Here is a 16,727-nt window from a genome sequence, read left to right as displayed (position 1 = left end):
TTGCAACATCGCCACCCCCAACTTCTGCTTTAAACCCCGGCTCCCAGTTACTATCGGTCACACACGAATGGTGTACATCCAACTGGTGTTGATCCAGCCTGGTACCTCCACCCTTTGTATCTGGGCAGGATTGTGTCTTAATTGCCCAATCATCCACTGGCCGTAAGTGTGGCACAGCTGGCTTTTTCGGGTGCTGTCCTCTTGTCGTTCCTCCCTTTCTATTAATTGGTTGGTGGTTTTAGCATGGAATCTGTAACGTGTACGCTTTCCAATAGAGATGCCACACTCTTACCCCCTAGGGCCTCTGCCGTTTCACCACCCCTCGCTGCTCTTATGAGCAGCTGCCTCATGATCCCTTTAAGATTCGTGACCTTAGAGTTGATTCCTTGAATGTCGAGAGAGTTTACCAGGGAAGTCCCTGTGTTCACCCCTGTCAGTACATTGTTAACCTCTCTTTTGGTGGTGGAAATCGGAATGTCCCCTGAATCTAGTGGCACCTGTGGCGTCCGCCGCCTGATTAATCACAGCCTTACTCAGTAATTTGTATAGTTTGTGTAAGGGTGCTTGGTTACTACAATATCCAGGCAGTTGTATACCTGCCAGGTTCACAATTACCACCACAATTTCATGTTTAACATTATCATACAATAGTCCACCGTCCATATTCAGTACCAGTCCATTCTGTTGCCCATGGGTCGTGTCTGGGCAAGACAGTCTCTGTGGTGTCTTTGTGTCCTGTGATAGTGGGGTGGTGTCGGTCTGGGGGTCCACCGTTGTAGTCAACTCTGCATGTTTGGGCCTCAAGATCCAATGCCAGCTATCTGTCATTCCCAAGTCCTCCTCCCTGGGGCAGTGATGCCAGCTGTTGTTATCCTGGGGTGTGAAGGTAAATTGCAAAAAATCTGTCACACATTATATCTGGACCTATGCCCCCTTCACACATGTCCAGGGTCCGTCTGAACCATCACTGATCTGGAAGCATTTTTGGGCCCTCATTTTCCCATCGGAGTTCCATTCCCATATGTGAGCTCTGCCCTAGGCTCTCTCCATCGCTCATTCCAACATAAGTTGCATAAGCCCGGTGCCACACTTGAAGAGCATTGACCTTTCCGTTGTGACATTTGCACCTCCTTTCACGCAATATCTGTCACTGACATTCTTGCAGCATAAGCCCATACTGGCCGCTGCTCTATGGCTTATGTTCTGTATGCCGGTGGCTGCAATAGCCAGGGCCTTGTTAATGATTATCGACACCCAGTTTTTTTTCCATCTTGGTGTGGATGTTACCGGGTTTTTGTTATTTCTGTAATGAAACATATTGCTAGTGATCACCAGGGGTTAGGCTGTATATAAGAGGCAGCTTTCTCTTTTTCACCCCTCCTTGTGCACAGCCCACGGCAACCCTCCCCGTAGTTGAGGATTCCCCCTTTTAGGATAGTCTCTTTGTTCTGGTCTATGACTGCCCATTCCAGTCCAAAATTGCCCGTTTATGTATCTTCTACATCCATCCACATAGAGGGTCAAATCTGGCTTCTCAAGTGATTCATCTGAGACGTCCTCCTCTTGGTCTAATTGCATCTGATATTGGTACGGTTCCCCTTCATTCCATCTGTTGGATTAACTTTAGTATCCCTTATGATCTGTATTGCCTTATCTTTTGGTAGTAACACAGTTTCCCATGCCTCCCATCTGGAGTCTGACACTGCTTTCAGTTTCCCAGTGTTTAACAACTCCACTAAAGTATGCTGGGTGTGCAGTATTATTTGTCCAGCCACGGTGACAGGTTCACACACCCGGACTGCCCACGCGGCACAGTCCAGCGCTGCTACACACCTGGCCAGTCCCTTCACTCCAGGGGACTGCTGTGTGGAATAATAAGCTATGGGTCTCATACTTTCTCCTCTTTGTTGTGCCACTACCGCGTTGTAAAGATCCCCATCTGTGCTGCTGTAAACGTGGAACGGTCGGGACTTGTCGGGTATCTTGAGGGCCGGTGCTGACATGAGACTGGCCTTCAACTCTGTATACGCTGTCTCTTGCTCTGGTCCCCATTCGATCTTTTCTGTCCTGGGCTTTTCTCCCTTTACTAAGCTCTGTATCGGCACGGCCGTTGCTGCAAACTGGGGTCGGAAGTTGCGGCAGTAGTTGAACAGCCCCATGACCTTTTGGACCCCCCTTACTGTGGTGGGGTGATGGCCATTTTCCTACCCTGTGGTAGGATCTTGTTTCCCTGACTGATCTCGTGTCCTAAGTGCCTAACCCTACTTGCACCTTTTTGGTGTTTATCTTGAACCCAATATTTTTCAGTGTACTTAAGAATACCAAGACAGCTTCGTTTGGCCCCTTTCTGATTCTGACACTATTAAGATATCATCTACATACTGCAAGATTGTACTGTTGTATGTCTCTATGTCGCACTGACTCAGCTTCTCACTCATGACCCGATGGAAGATGTTTGGGCTGTTGTGGAATCCCTGTGGTACCCTCGCCCAGGTATACTGTCTCCGTCCCACTGTGAAAGCGAATTTGTGTTGGGATTCATGGTCCAGTGGTATCGACCAAAGTCCATTGGCTATATCTAAAACTGTAAATATCTTATGTTCAGGTTTCAACCCATTAAAGATGGTCGCGAGACTTGACACTATTGGGTGCTCCCGTGGTGTTACCTTGTTCAGGCCTCTATAGTCTATCGTCAATCAATATGACCCGTTGGGCCTTTTGACCGCCCATGCTGGGGAGTTGGTGGTTAAGGTGGTTGGCCTCAGGATTCCCTGATCTGCGAGTTCTTGCCCAAAACCCTCCACAGCCTTCATGGCCTCTGGTTTTATGGGTATAGTTTGCGGGCCTGGTGGAGTGGCCCTGGGACCACCACTGGTGGGGTATCAATTAGCCCACAGTCCTGTTTGGTACTTGCCCATACCTCAGGTAGTGTCTGGCACAGGAATCCGTATGTCCTGCCCCCGGACCAATCCCTTGATATGACTGAGGCGCTTCCCAGGATGGTTACATTTTTGGCTAGAGCCTGTCTCCCCTTCGTTTTCTGTATCTTCCCCTGGTTATCTGTCCAAATTATCTGCTTATTCCTAGGGTCTACTAGTACATCTAATTGGTTTAATATATCTACCCCCAGTATTGTACCTTCGGGGTTCTTATAGACCCAGAATTGGGCTTGGAGTAACAACCCTTTTATTTCTAACACCTGGGTTTGGCTTTTGTATGCTGTTACTCGTTGTTCCCCTACTCCCTGAATAGTTATAGAATGCCTGGTCAATGGCAAATCTAAATTGGTTATGGATACCGATGTCCCCGTGTCTACTAACATATCACATTGCCGGCCCCCTAACAATGCTGTTGTGTATGCGTGAGGATCGGTTCCTTCCTCGGGGGCCGATGCTACCTATTGGGGCTTTGTCTTGGTCAGGTTCTCAATGACGTTGATCAGTTAGGAGTTCGACATGTCCGTCAGATTCACTGAGATGCTGTTGGGATTTTGTGTTGCCTTGTTTTGTCGGGGTCCCCTCCCCTCGGCCTCTCCGCCTTTTGCCCGTCAGTCTCTTTCTGTGTCTCCAAGCCTGTGGCAATTGCGGCAGTGCCGGTGGTTGCCTCGACTTGGGGTTTTGCATTCTTTTCGCTTATGCCCTGGGTTTTTACAATTAAAGCACGCCTCGGGTTTAGGGATGGCTGTCACGGTCGTCCCCGTCTCAGTGGGGTCTGTAACCTCCACCTTTATCTTAGTTTTCCCTTTGTGGTTATCTACCCCGATGGCCCATCTTTCTAGCTCATCATATGTGTTCTTGTCTACTAGCCCAGTGTCTAGGATTGCCTGGTGGGCCAGGCTAAGGCCATCCTTGTACAATTGCATAAACTGTACATCGTCTCGGTTCGGCGCAGCACTTACACCCCCGTAGTTACAATACACCTCAAACTTCCGATTGCCATATTCATGGGCACCCTCGCCCTTTTCTTGTTTTACTCCAGTCACTGTATTCCAATTAATTGGGGCTTGCCCTAAGACTTGTGCTATATCTGCTCTAACGGCTTGGAAATCGGCTTGCTGCTGTGCCTGGTCTGCAGCGATATCATTACACCAGGTTCTGTCCTGATACCCTTGCTGCAGCCATCCCCAATTCCCCTCAGGTAACTTCACCCGGACTAACCCGTGAACGTCCCTGTTATGGAGACTATGGCATTGCCGTATTTCCTGCAATTTTTGCCAAAACCTCTCATTTCTGTGTCTAGGTTTCAGTTGGGGTAATTTTTCCAATAGCTTCATGGTGTCGCTAGGTGACAGGGACACACACGTGGTTCTTAGTTGCGCCGGGAGCCCCCTTATAGCTCTCTGTCCGTGTATCGGTGCCTGGGCCGGCTGCCCATTTTGTGCCGGTACGGCCACTTGAGCTGGTCTGCCTGGTTGTCCGGGCACCAGGGGCACATACTCTATCTTAATTGGGGCCATGGGATATGGGGGGAGGGGGGTGATTCCCAACCCGCTTCCCGTTGTTCCTCATATCCTGCTGTCTGTTCTGCCAGCCCGTTCCAGTCTACATTATCTGCGTATTGTGGAGCTACTGGCCGCTGCCGCTTAAGGGGTGCAAAATGGCACCATTCTCCTAGTTGGGTGAAAGTGGCACGAAAAGCTGTGACTCCACCACGAAGCAGGAAACGGCCCCCACTAACCAACAAATGAGAGGAAACAGCTTAGCAACAAAATCGAAAACAAATTTGTATCAACGTGGAAACAATCATTCTTCTAGTGATTGGCGATTTTAAAAGGTAGAATGTTATTTTTGTCACAGAAGTGGACACATAATGAGACAATGCGAAGCGAGGGTTAAACAGGCTTCCAAACAACAAATGGAGTCCAATGACGTCTATAGTAGAAGATCCAGAAACAATCAATTCTGGCATTTATTTATTATTCAACATGAAAATTGGGAAGACAGAGCCAATTATTGTTACAATGCAAGTGTAAACCATTAAGAATGGAAGTAGACATAGGTGCTTCTACCACTGTAATAGGAGAACACACTTTCATATATTTAAATAAAAGTGATCATCAATTAAAATTGGAACAAACATCTGCCAAGCTGAAAACGTACACTGGTGAAGAAATCCAAGTAAAAGGTATCACCAAAGCAGCTGTTCATTATAGACACCAATTGGCACAGCTACCAGTGATGGTGGTAGAAGGTGAAGGGCCAAGTCTTCTAGGGCATGATTGGCTGAAGGAAATTAAACTTAACTGGTCTGAAATCTTCCAGCTGCTAGCAGGTGGACTACTAGAGCTGCTAAAAAAAAATGACTTTATGGATGAACTAGGAAAAATCCAAGGCCTACAGGCCAAGGTTTACGTGGACCCAGAAACAACTCCTCGCTTCTTGAAAGCAAGACTGGTGCCATAGGCCCCGAGAGAGAAGGTTGACCCTGAGCTGAACTGGCTAGAGAGGCTGGATGTCATAAAAGTGGTTCAGTTCTCAGGGTAGGCAGCACCCATAGTCCCTGTGCTTAAACTAGACCAGACCGTCTGAATCAGTGGGGACAGTAAACTGATGGCCAACAGAGCAGCCAAACTGGACAGGTACCCTATTCACAAGATTGAAGAGCTATATGTCAAACTAGCTGGAGGGACAACGTATACAAACTAGCTGGAGGGACAACGTATACCAAGCTTGACATGAGTCATGCATATCAGCAACTGGAACTGGATGACGCCTCCCCGGAATTTGTAACCATAAATACCCACAAAGAGTTACACCAAAATACACACCTGCCCTTTGATGTTTCCTCAGCCTGTGCCATTTTTCAGAGGAAAATGGAGAGCTTACTACAGGGACTACCTCAGGTTGTGGTCCACCTGGACAATGTACTGATCATTGGATTCAGAAAAGGCACACTAGGCTAACCAAGAGGAAGTCGTAAAGCAATTTTCAGAAGCAGGTGTAAGTCTGAAGAAGGAAAAATGCACTTTTCAAGCAAATGAAGTCATTTATTTGGACCACTGGATAGATGCCCAAGGAATAGAACTGGTAGAAGAGAAGGTTAAAGCAATAACAGAGGCACCTGCACCCAAGAACACCTCTGAACTTAAATCATTTTTAGGGATGGTAAATTATTATGGGTGATTTCTATCAAATTTATCCACAGTTTTAGCCCCTCTACAGTCACTGCTATGAACAAACCACTGTTGGCTTTGGGAGGCACCCCAAAAAGAAGCCCTCATGAAAGTAAAACAGCTCTTACACTCTTCAAATCTGTTAGTGCATTATGACCTGAACGAAGGAATTGATGCTAACCTGCGATGCGTCCCCCTTTGGATTGGGAGCGATACTATCTCACAAAATGGATGTCGGTGCAGAGAGGCCGATAGGCTATGTATCCAGGACACTTACCACAGCTGAGAAAAGGTATTCTCAGATCAAAAAGGAAGGTCTATCGATTATTTTTGGTGTAAAAAATTCCACCAATACGTTCATGGGTGACATTTCACAATAGTATCAGATCACAAACCACTTTTAGGTCTGTTTAGCAAGGAAAAGGCTATACCTCCCATAGCTTCTGCAAGAATACAAAGATGGGCCCTAATTTTGGCAGCATATGAATACACCTTTGTACATAGGCCAGGGATTCATATAGCAAATGCCGATGCCCTATGTCACCTTCCTTTGCAAGAGAACGATGAGCGTGTTCCAATTCCACAGGAACTCGTATTGGTGATGAATTTTCTAGATTCCTCACCAGCCTGTGTCAGGCAGGTAAGAAACTGGACAAATCGTGATCCAGTCCTGTCTCGAGTGAGAGACCAAGAGCAGGATTTTTAGTTTGGTGGGCGCGTGCAATTGCTGGGCCCGGGAGCAGCGGGGAAATGGACTGCTGCCCTTGATCGGCCCAGACCGCAATTTCATGCTGGCAGGCCAAATAAGGCCTGCCCACGGTGAAATGCGGCTCCCCAATAGTTAGGAAGGGGCGGGCGGGGGCCTGTCAGCTGCTGGGTCCAACGGCGACCCGGCGGCCAGTTTAAAAATGACACAGTTAGCCCCTTGAAGGCTGCCCACAGAAGAATGTCCCTTTGCATTATCAATATTGCAAGTGATGGAGTTAAGTGCAGCTGGACACGGCAGATGGGAGGGCAGGTCGGATGGGCAATCGGCCCCCTGCTTTTCGGATGAGTGCCTTGCGGTCCTCCTGGAGGTCCTCCTGGAGGAGGTGGCTGACAGGAGGGACACCCTTGTCCCCAGAGATGAGAGGAGGAGGCCACCTCATCCCACAAAGAGGGCATGGGAGGAGGTGGTAGCGCTGCTTAGCAGCCATGACATGGTGCGGTCCACATGGGTGCAGTTCCAGAAGAGGTTCAATGACCTGCTGTGCTCAGGAAGGATGAGTACCGTGTTGGCATGGGTCATTGTACAGATGTGTTAAGGTGTGGTGCCATCTACCTGTAGCTGTCAGGGGTGCTAGAGTCTGAGTGCCAACAGTCAATGACGCTGGAGCTGGCCAAGGGGGTGAGGCCTGGCTGCTTGGACCAGTTGCCTTGCGGCTCGCTGACCACGACTCGGATGTGCGAGGTGCCCCTCTGCTGGAGTTGGCCAGGCTGCAATGGTGCTGCAGGTAGAGAGTGGACTAATCAATACTCCTCTGTCCTTTCAGGAGAAGATCAGCCATAACCAATTGGAGAGGTCTTGTACAGGCAGAGGCACGCCCAACCTGCTGCTGCTCAGGTTTGAGCAGGATGCCCTTGAGCTGGAGAGCTGGCATGCATGCAACTGGGCATGGAGAGGCGGGGGTGCCAGATGAAAGTAAGAGTGCAGTGCACAGAGGTGAGAGTTCAAATTGTGCAACCATTCTAGTGTAGTCTCTTCATTGATGGGAGCCTCAAACCATTGATCATTGAAAGACGATGGCATCATGATGCAGACCTGCATTATCTCACCAGGGTGCCTAGCATGCACAGTGACAGCCTGATGACTTTAACTAATGACATGTCCTTGTTCTCCCTTAGATTGACCAGTACACATTCGCTCTCTGGACCCTGAAGGGCCACCCCTGATGTCAAGGACCACCGGGCTTCATTTGCACCTTCGTCACACCCGGTCTCTGAACCAGGCACCAGGCACATACCAGCACCTCAGTGAGCATTAGATCAGTGGCCAGAATGCACATTGGTGAGGGCATTTCATACTCACTTGAGGTGCAGGCAAAGGCAGAGAGTGCCCAGGGCGCCAGCAGTCGGAGGACTGCTGGGCCAGGAAGATGCTGGGTCAAAGACAGATGATGAGCCTCTGGAGTCATCCATTAGGCAGCAGATGCTGGATGCCCAGCGGGATGTGTGGGAGAATTAGGCAGAGATCCATGAGGATCTGCATGCCATGCTCTCCTTTGCTAAGGAGTCCATGCGGAGCATGAACACTGCGTTGACCCTCATAGCCGGGCGCACTGCCTCCTCCATTGAGAGAGTGGCAAGTCTCATGGAGAGGCAGATCCAGGGACAGAGTCAGGGGTTCCTGGGTTGCGTTCGGACCTGCAAGCCCCTCACACAAGCGATGACCTCAGGTGGTCAGTGCCAGTGTGAGAGATGGATGAGGCACCCAATATCTTAGATAGGTGCCCTTCCATCAATGGTGGGCAGGGAGGTCCAGAGCAGCCTCACGGTGTAATGCCGGACGTGGGTAGCTGGATAGTTTATTGCACGGGCATTTAGCGGATTTTGGGTGCAAATGAAAGGGTCATTTCGGACATCCAGGATGGAAGTGGCATCCCTGGCATGAGGTGGAAGCAGATGCTTTGCAGTCTAGCTGAAGAGTGTTGGATCCCTGGTGTCCCTACATTTCTGAAGGTTACCGAGGTCAGCCTCCACGCCCTCAGCATTCCCCTTACCGTGCTCCTGTTCTGACTCATTGCTGGATTCATCCTCTGTGGCCTGTGCAGCTGTCTCAAGATTCTCTTCCTCCAGTGGGTTCCCCCTTGCCAGTGCCAGACTGTGGAGAGTGCAGCATGCAACCACTATCACTGACACCTGCTCTGGAGGGTATTGTAGTGCGTCACCTGAACGGTCCAGGCATCAGAAGCGCATCTTGAGAAAAGCTATTGTCCTCTCTTCCATCGCCATTGTGGAGGCATGACTCGTATTGTAATGCTTCTTTTTCTCTGTTTTTGGGCGGCGGAGAGGCGTCATGACCCACCTCTTCAATGCAGAGCCCTCATCACCCAGCAGCCATCCATCCAGTCAGGCTGAAGCATTGAAGAGCCTTGACACCTGGGAGTGTCTCAGGATGTAAGGTCATGGGAACTGCCTGGGTACCTTGCACAGACTTGCAGAATCTGCATGCTATGGTCACACACTATCTGCACGTTCATGGAGTGGAAGCCCTTTCTGTTGACAAAGGCGCCGAGCTGACCGGCTGGTGCCTTGATGGCCACATGTGTGCAGTCGATGGCATCCTGGGTGCAGGAGAACCCAGCAATCGCTGCAAAGCCTCTGACTTGCTCAGCCTGGCTGTCCTCGCCTGTTAGGTAAAGAATAAATTGTGGACAGCTTATTGGGAGAGTCCACACAGATCCCCCGCTGTCCCGTGGAAAGAGCCGGAGGCATTGAAGTTGAGGGCGGCTGTGACCTTCAGAGCCATTTGCATGAGCCCCTTGTGCCTGTGCCTCTCCTCCCACAGGTCCCTCCCCTGGAAGTTGCATTAGTACACGTGGCCTCCTCTCTCTTCTGCTCCTCTCTTCCTCCTCAGATGGGGTGCCTCCAGCAGAGACTACAATCCCCATTCCCAGAGTAATGAAAGGCGGTCTGATACCTGGAAGGGTCCACAAAGTTTAAATCCTCAGGGGGCCTTGAAGACACCAATAAGTACTGAAATGAAGCCTGGAAATGCTAACAATGAAACCTCAAACAGAGATGAAGCTGCCAAGTACCAATAAGCAACCAATCTCCAAAACTCCTTACTACTCACACTGGTAATGCTGCTGACCCTTTTTATCCCGCCCGTGGATGAGGTTTTGCAAATTGTCGGCTGCCCATCTGCCTATTTTGCCCATGCGATGAGTGTGAAATCGCACGGGCACCAGAAAATCCAGCCTAATTCCTTTATAAATGTCCATATCGGGCTTTGATGGTGTGCATGGCTCTGAATCCCGCGCGTCCCCCACCGACTGAAATATTGTGCGAGTGCGCAATGATGTCAGGATGCTCGCCCGATGTCATCACGCATGATTTTACACTCAAGCAGGTCGGGTACACGCCTGCCCACTCAGTGAAAAATTCCACCTCAAGTGTTACATGGTTGGTCTCAGGAACCAGTCTCTGATCAGTTGAAGCCATTTTTCAACCCAAGGCATGAGATGAGCAGCCAAGGTCGTATTCTATTATGGGGTGCACGAGTAATGGTTTCTTCACAAGGAAGGGAACCACTTTTTGTAGAGATACACAGTGCCCATCTAGGGATCTCCCGAATGATGGCGATAATGTTATCCCTGGTGGCCGGGGATGGAGTGCAATATTGAAAAAGTGGTAAAACACTGACTGCAATGTCAACAGCTACAAATGTTGCTGGTGGCAGCCCCATTACACCCATGGGAATGGCCTGGTAGACCCTGGGTGTGTTTGTACATCGATTACATCAGTCCTTTCCTTGGAACCATGTTTCCACTGACTATAGGTGCTCATTACAAGTGGTTAGACGTTTATGAGGTAAAGTCGCCAAATGAGGCGCCACTATAGAGAAACTACGCCAGAGATTCGCCATCCACAGATTGCAAGAGGTACTCGTCTTAGATAATGTTGCTGCATTTATGAGAACTGAGTTTCAATGATTTATCAGTCTCAACCATATCAACCACATGAAGACTGTACTGTACTATCCATCATCAAACAGAGTGGCGGAAAGGGCAGCAAAGACCTTTAAGGAGGGAATTAAAAAGTTAACAGGTGATTCATTGGAGACCAAACTTGCTTGTTTTCAATTTCACTACAGAGCAACCCCTCCACACACTACAACAGGAGCAACACCTGCAGAATTATTGATAAGGCGCCACCTTCGGACAAGACTAAACCTGGTGCTTCCCAGTTTGGAGGGAACCTAAAAGTGACTCATGATTTGCATAGTCGTGAGCTACAATTTACTGTTGGAGAAACAATATATGGAGGGAATGTCGGTGGAGGACCGAAGCGGTTATCCGATAAAATAAGTTCTGTGACTGGACCATTGTCATTCCATGTGGAAGTGGAGGGCCGAATCACCCGTAAGCATGTGGATCATTTAAGAAAAAGAGAGATACCCCAACAAAATGCTGTTCCACCTGTAACCATTACTGAACCAGTGGTTCCTGTTGAAGATGCTCAACAAAGGACAGACATGCCCGAAGTCTCTGATGGAGTGGAAGACACTGGATTTACATGTACCTAATGAGGTCCCTGATGTTAATGCAGTTCCAGAGAATTTGTTTCCTACAAAAGAATCGGAACTCGTGAAGCTGTGATGTTCCACACAGGTCAGGAAACCACCTGAAAGACTGAATTTGTAATTTCATGACCTGTGTAAATACTGTAATGTCATGAGATAAATATCCTTCTAAATTCTAAATGTACAGAAAAGGTAAAGGCGGGGAGGGGGGGAGCTGTGGAATTGTAATAATTATAGTTTTGAGAAAGATAGGTGTGTAGCTTTAAGAATAATCCTGTGTTGTAAGATCACATGATCTGTGTAAACCAATGTGTTAGCAGCAAGGGGAACCTGCACAGAGAGTTCCTCTTTAGTTGTGATTTTGGTGCATATGTGTAGTTGCTGCTGCTGTCTTGTAAATAAAGTTAAATGTTTCCACTAAGAAAAGTTGTCTGAAGATGATCTCTATCAGAAACATGTTGCCCCCAAGGGTGGTTGAAGCGGAAACAATCAATGATTTCAAAAGGAAATTGGGTAGGGACTTGAAGGAAATAAACTTGGAGGGCTACAGGGATTGAGAAGCGGAATGGGATTGACAGGGTTGCTCTGAGGGGAGTTGATGTTAGGGGGAAGAAAGTAAGTGAGAATTTATGGTAAGGGTGAATTCATTATAAGGGAATGAATTACTTAAATTAGAATCTACGGGCAGGCCAGCGTAAACCAGTAAAACCAGATGAACTTTGTACACCCTCAGGGCTTGCAATCACCAGCTAGGTCCTGAGAGCTAGACTGGACATGAAGGAATTAAATATAAGATAGATTGGGTTTCCTGGGAGTCAGACTGGAGACATAGGTTGGAAAACAACTAAGATTAAGTGTGCTCTTCAACAGTTAGGGGAAGGACAGATGGTCTCAGCTTAGATAGGAGGGAAGGTCTATGTCTGGGTAAAAAGTGGGGTGTACCTGATGCCAGAGATGTACGTGATCAATAAAGTATAAATGTGCTGAACACTTATAATTTAGCAGAGTGCTATCTCAAGCTGCCTTGAGATGGTTCTCTCGTGGTAATTGCTCGAATAAACGATCGTGACCTGTACCTGAGCCTCCTGTGGTCCGTTTGTCAAAGATACCACAACATTAACATGCACCTTATGGGCCAAATGACCTTTGTTGCCGCTATGGCTCTGTTTATGGCCTCTAGTTTTGGTTTCCCCCACAAGTGAAAGTGCAAAGTGCCCTGCTCTGGCAAGATCCAGCCTATAAGTCAGATGCCCTCTACAGTTTCAAGTGGAGAGTCTTTATGTTGGCAAGTCAACTTTGTGCAAACAGCTTTCACTTTCACCTATGCACAAAAGGGGAACTACAGATGGAAATCCCCAACAAACTTACTGAGCTCACATGGACAGAGAAAGAGACACACACAGGTACACAGTGAGACAGAGAGACACACACAAACTGACATTCAGACAGAGAGACACACACACTCACACACACACACATTCAGACAGAGGGAGACACACACACACACAGCAGACATTCAGACAGAGAGACACACATACTCACATACACATTCAGGCAAAGAGAGAGAGACAAACACACAGACAGACATTCAGACAGAGGCACACATACACAAACAGACATTCAGACAGAGAGACACACACATGCACACAGACATTCAGATAGAAAGAGAGACACAGAGAGAGAGAGTGAGAGAGAGCGAGAAATCTGTGAGAAACACACAAACAGATAGGGAGATACACAGAGGAAGACACAAGTACAGGGGGATAGGCAGAGACACAGAGTGAGAGAGAGAAAGACAAACAGAAACACTCACTCGCACACAAGCACAGACAGAGCAAGCGAGACAGGTACATGCAGACAGAGAGAGGGAGAGACACACATACAAAGAAACAGAAAGAGGGAGAGGCAGGCACACTCACGTAAAGACACACAGAGAGAGGGGATGCACACAAATACGGATGGAGAGGAGAGACAAACGTGGACAGAAACAGAGTGGTGCACATACAAAGAGGCAAACACACTCTGAGCTACACACAGACACACAGTGACATTCACACACACAGGCACACACAGATACAGACAGAGAGATGTAGATATATAGACACAGAGACTGAGGCACACATACACACACACACACATTTGTGGAACATTCTTTGCTCTTTGTGAGATTTAAGTAAATCTTATTCGCTTTATAGACCTTTCCTAACTATGATGTGCCAAACATATTCCCTGCACTTTGTTTTCTATGATATTTCAGCCTACCTGGTACGCCACTGTTTGCCTCCCTTCTGCCAATTGCTTTTTGTTTGCTCTGTCTTAACTGAACAGTGACCTTATACGAAAAGTGAAAATGAAAGCAACTTGAAAGCATTTTAACGCACTTCCTTTGTGTAAAATAAAAACTGATTGATCTTTCAGTTTTAACTGCAAAGCAAGTTTAAACTGCTGTTGTAACGTTTCATTATTTTTCTCTCCTTTTTCTAAGTAGTAACTCTGCAGCTTGATCTCTTGGGCATTTGCCCATGTAACGTGCCATTGAATGTATTTGGTAATTGTGGCATCAAGTTTGTCCCTGAGCTGTGCCTACTGGCCCCCCACCCCCACCTCCCATTTGCATAGTAAATCACTAGAACCTCTACACCATGCCAATACTGAGGGAGAACTGCACTGTCATTGCTGTCATCTTTCAGATAAGCCATTCACCCCGACTGCTCTCTTCAGGGGTCAAACAAGATTCTATGGCACTATCTGAAGAGCATGGGAGCCCGCTTCTGTGTCCTAGCCAATATTTAGCCTTCAACAGGTGACATTAAAACAGATTATCAGGTCATTTATCTCATGGCCTGTATGTGGGAGCTTGTTATGTGCATGTTGGCTGCCATATTCCATGATATAGCCAATGTCAATTCATGTGCCCCATAATGTGAACTATGTGAACATCAGTGAACTCTTAGGTGTTTTGCATTCCGAAGAAAAGTTAATTACTATCTTTTATGGTGGATGAATATTTGATTAGGAACAGAACAGGGTCATAAAGGTAAATAGAAGTAGAGATGATTGAATACCACGTAGAACAAGTATGCCAAAGAGAGCAAACTGGTCTAGCAAATCCTATGGATCAGAGTTTTATCTACTTTACACAAAACAAAATGCTCTGCATCTCTCTCCATAGAGGCTACCAAACTTGCTGCATATTTCCAGTATTTTCTGTTTTTATTTGTATGCCTTACCATTTTTCTCTCTGGGAAGGCAGAGATCATCACTAACAACCTATATTTATATAGCGCCGTTGATGTAATGAAACTTGACAAGGCACTTCACAGGAGTTATCAAACAAAATTTGACACTTAGCCATTAAATGAAATATTAGGACAGATGACTAAAAAATTAGCTGAAGAGGTAGGTTCGAAGGAGTGTCATAAAGGAGGTGAATGAGATAGCGAGACAGAGGTTTGGTCTTTTTATCTGTGGACTCTAGACTGGCGACTTGGTTATCAGATAGGCTGTAGTCATTCTCTGGTACTTGCTTAACAGCTGTTCATTAGTACTACATCTAAACACATTACAGAGTCGGCACCTCTCTCTCACTCTCAAGAGAGTCTAACACACTGATGTCAGTGATGCTTCATCATCTATGTCACACGTTAACATATCCCATTTATTAACCCTTTATACTACAAATTTGAAAGCTTAGGGCCTAGGCAACTGAAGGCATTGCCATTATTAGTGGAGTGATAAACATCAGGGATGTGCAAAGTGCCAGAATTGGAGCAGTGCAGAGACTTCTGAGGGCTATAGGACTAGAGGTTACAGAGATGGCGTGGTGGGGTGGGGGGGTGGTGTGTGTGTGTGTGTGTGTGTGTCAGTGGGAGGTGCGGGGGCCTGGTGGGGGTCCTGGGAGAGGGAGTGGTGGGTGGGGGTGCTGGGAGAGAGGGTGGTGGATGAAGCGTATGCTGGGTGGTGGGTGATGGGTGAAGAGTTTGGTGGGTGGTGAGGCCATGGAACAATTTGAAATCAAGGATGAGAATTTTAAAATTGAGGCATTGCTGGATTGCAAGTCAATATACGTTATCAAGCACAAGGATGTCGGTAAATGGGACTGGGTGAAAGATAAGATTGGGAATAAGAATTTTGTATGAGCTCAAGTTTACGTAGAGTGAAAGATGGGAGCTCAACCAGGAGACTATTGGAAGTCATATCTAGTGGTAAGAAGGCGTCGGTGAGTGTTTCTGCAGCACATGAGTTGATACAGGGGTGGACCTAGGTGGTCATGGTGAAGGAATGGATATTGGTTGGAAGCTTATCTTGGAGTCAAATGCAAACTATTTGGTTCAGCCTCAGAAGGTTGCCAGGTAGATAAATAGAGTAGAACACATGAATAGGATTAGCAACTTGGGAATGGAGTTTAGGTTGGAGACCAAACACAATGGCCTTGGTCTTCCTAATATTTATTTGGAAGAAATTACTGCTCATCCAGCACTGGAGGTCAGACATGTAATAGTGAACATACTCAAGTTCAAAAGCAAAATACTACAGATGCTGGAAATCTGAAATACTTCTGACAATAAGTCAATAATCTAAAATGCCGACTTTGTTTCTCTCTCCACTGATGGTGTTTGACCTGCTGAGTATTTCCAGCTTTCTCCTCTTTTTATTTGAAATATTCTGAGTTTAAAGTCTATGCATCAAAGAACATCAATAGCCACCAAGAAAACAAATATGAATTTAATCAGAACTTCTTTACTCAGAGGGTGCTGGAAGTGTGGAACTCACTACCACAGGGAGTAGTTGAGGTGAGTAGCATAATTCTATTTAAGCAGAGTCTAGATAAGTGTATGAGAGACAGTGTAATAGAGAGTTATGCTGACAGAGTAAATGAGAAGGTATCGGAGACGCCTGAAGTGGAGCATAAACACTGGCATAGACTCATTCGGCTGAATGACCTGTTAATTGCAGTATAGAAACATAGAAACATAGAAAGCAGGAGCAGGAGTAGGTCATTCAGCCTTTGAGCCTGCTCTGCCAATCAATATGATCATGGCTAATCCTCTATCTCAACGCCATACTCCCATTCTCTCCCTGTAACCGTTCACGTCTTTAGTGTCTAGAAATCTATTTCTTTCTTAAATATATTCAGTCACCTGGCCTCCACAGCCATCTGTGGTAGAGAATTCCACGCGTTCACCACCCTCTGAGTGAAGAGGTTTCTCCTCATCTAAGTGCTTAATGGTTTATCCCATATCCTGACACTGTGACCCCTTGTTCTAGACAACCCCCCACCCATTACTCATGTAATTTTATGATAGTTATAATTACAATCATTTACAAAAG

At 47.0% G+C, this 16,727-nt stretch overlaps 1 protein-coding gene across 4 annotated transcripts in view; it reads right to left on the bottom strand.

Moving 5' to 3' along the window:
* Positions 1 to 13,735, bottom strand: part of LOC121276506 (NEDD8 ultimate buster 1-like) — an 84,081-nt gene extending 70,346 nt beyond the window's left edge. For all 4 annotated transcript variants that reach the window (XM_041184999.1, XM_041185000.1, XM_041185002.1 and 1 more), the window contains exon 1: positions 13,659 to 13,735. The gene's annotated coding sequence lies outside the window, so the exon portion shown is untranslated. The remainder of the gene's footprint in view (positions 1 to 13,658) is intronic.
* Between the last annotated feature and the right edge of the window lie 2,992 nt (positions 13,736 to 16,727).

The sequence above is a fragment of the Carcharodon carcharias genome, chromosome 3 (genome assembly GCF_017639515.1).
Source record: "Carcharodon carcharias isolate sCarCar2 chromosome 3, sCarCar2.pri, whole genome shotgun sequence".
In the NCBI taxonomy this organism is placed as follows: domain Eukaryota; kingdom Metazoa; phylum Chordata; class Chondrichthyes; order Lamniformes; family Lamnidae; genus Carcharodon; species Carcharodon carcharias.
This window is presented reverse-complemented; position numbering and strand designations above follow the sequence as displayed.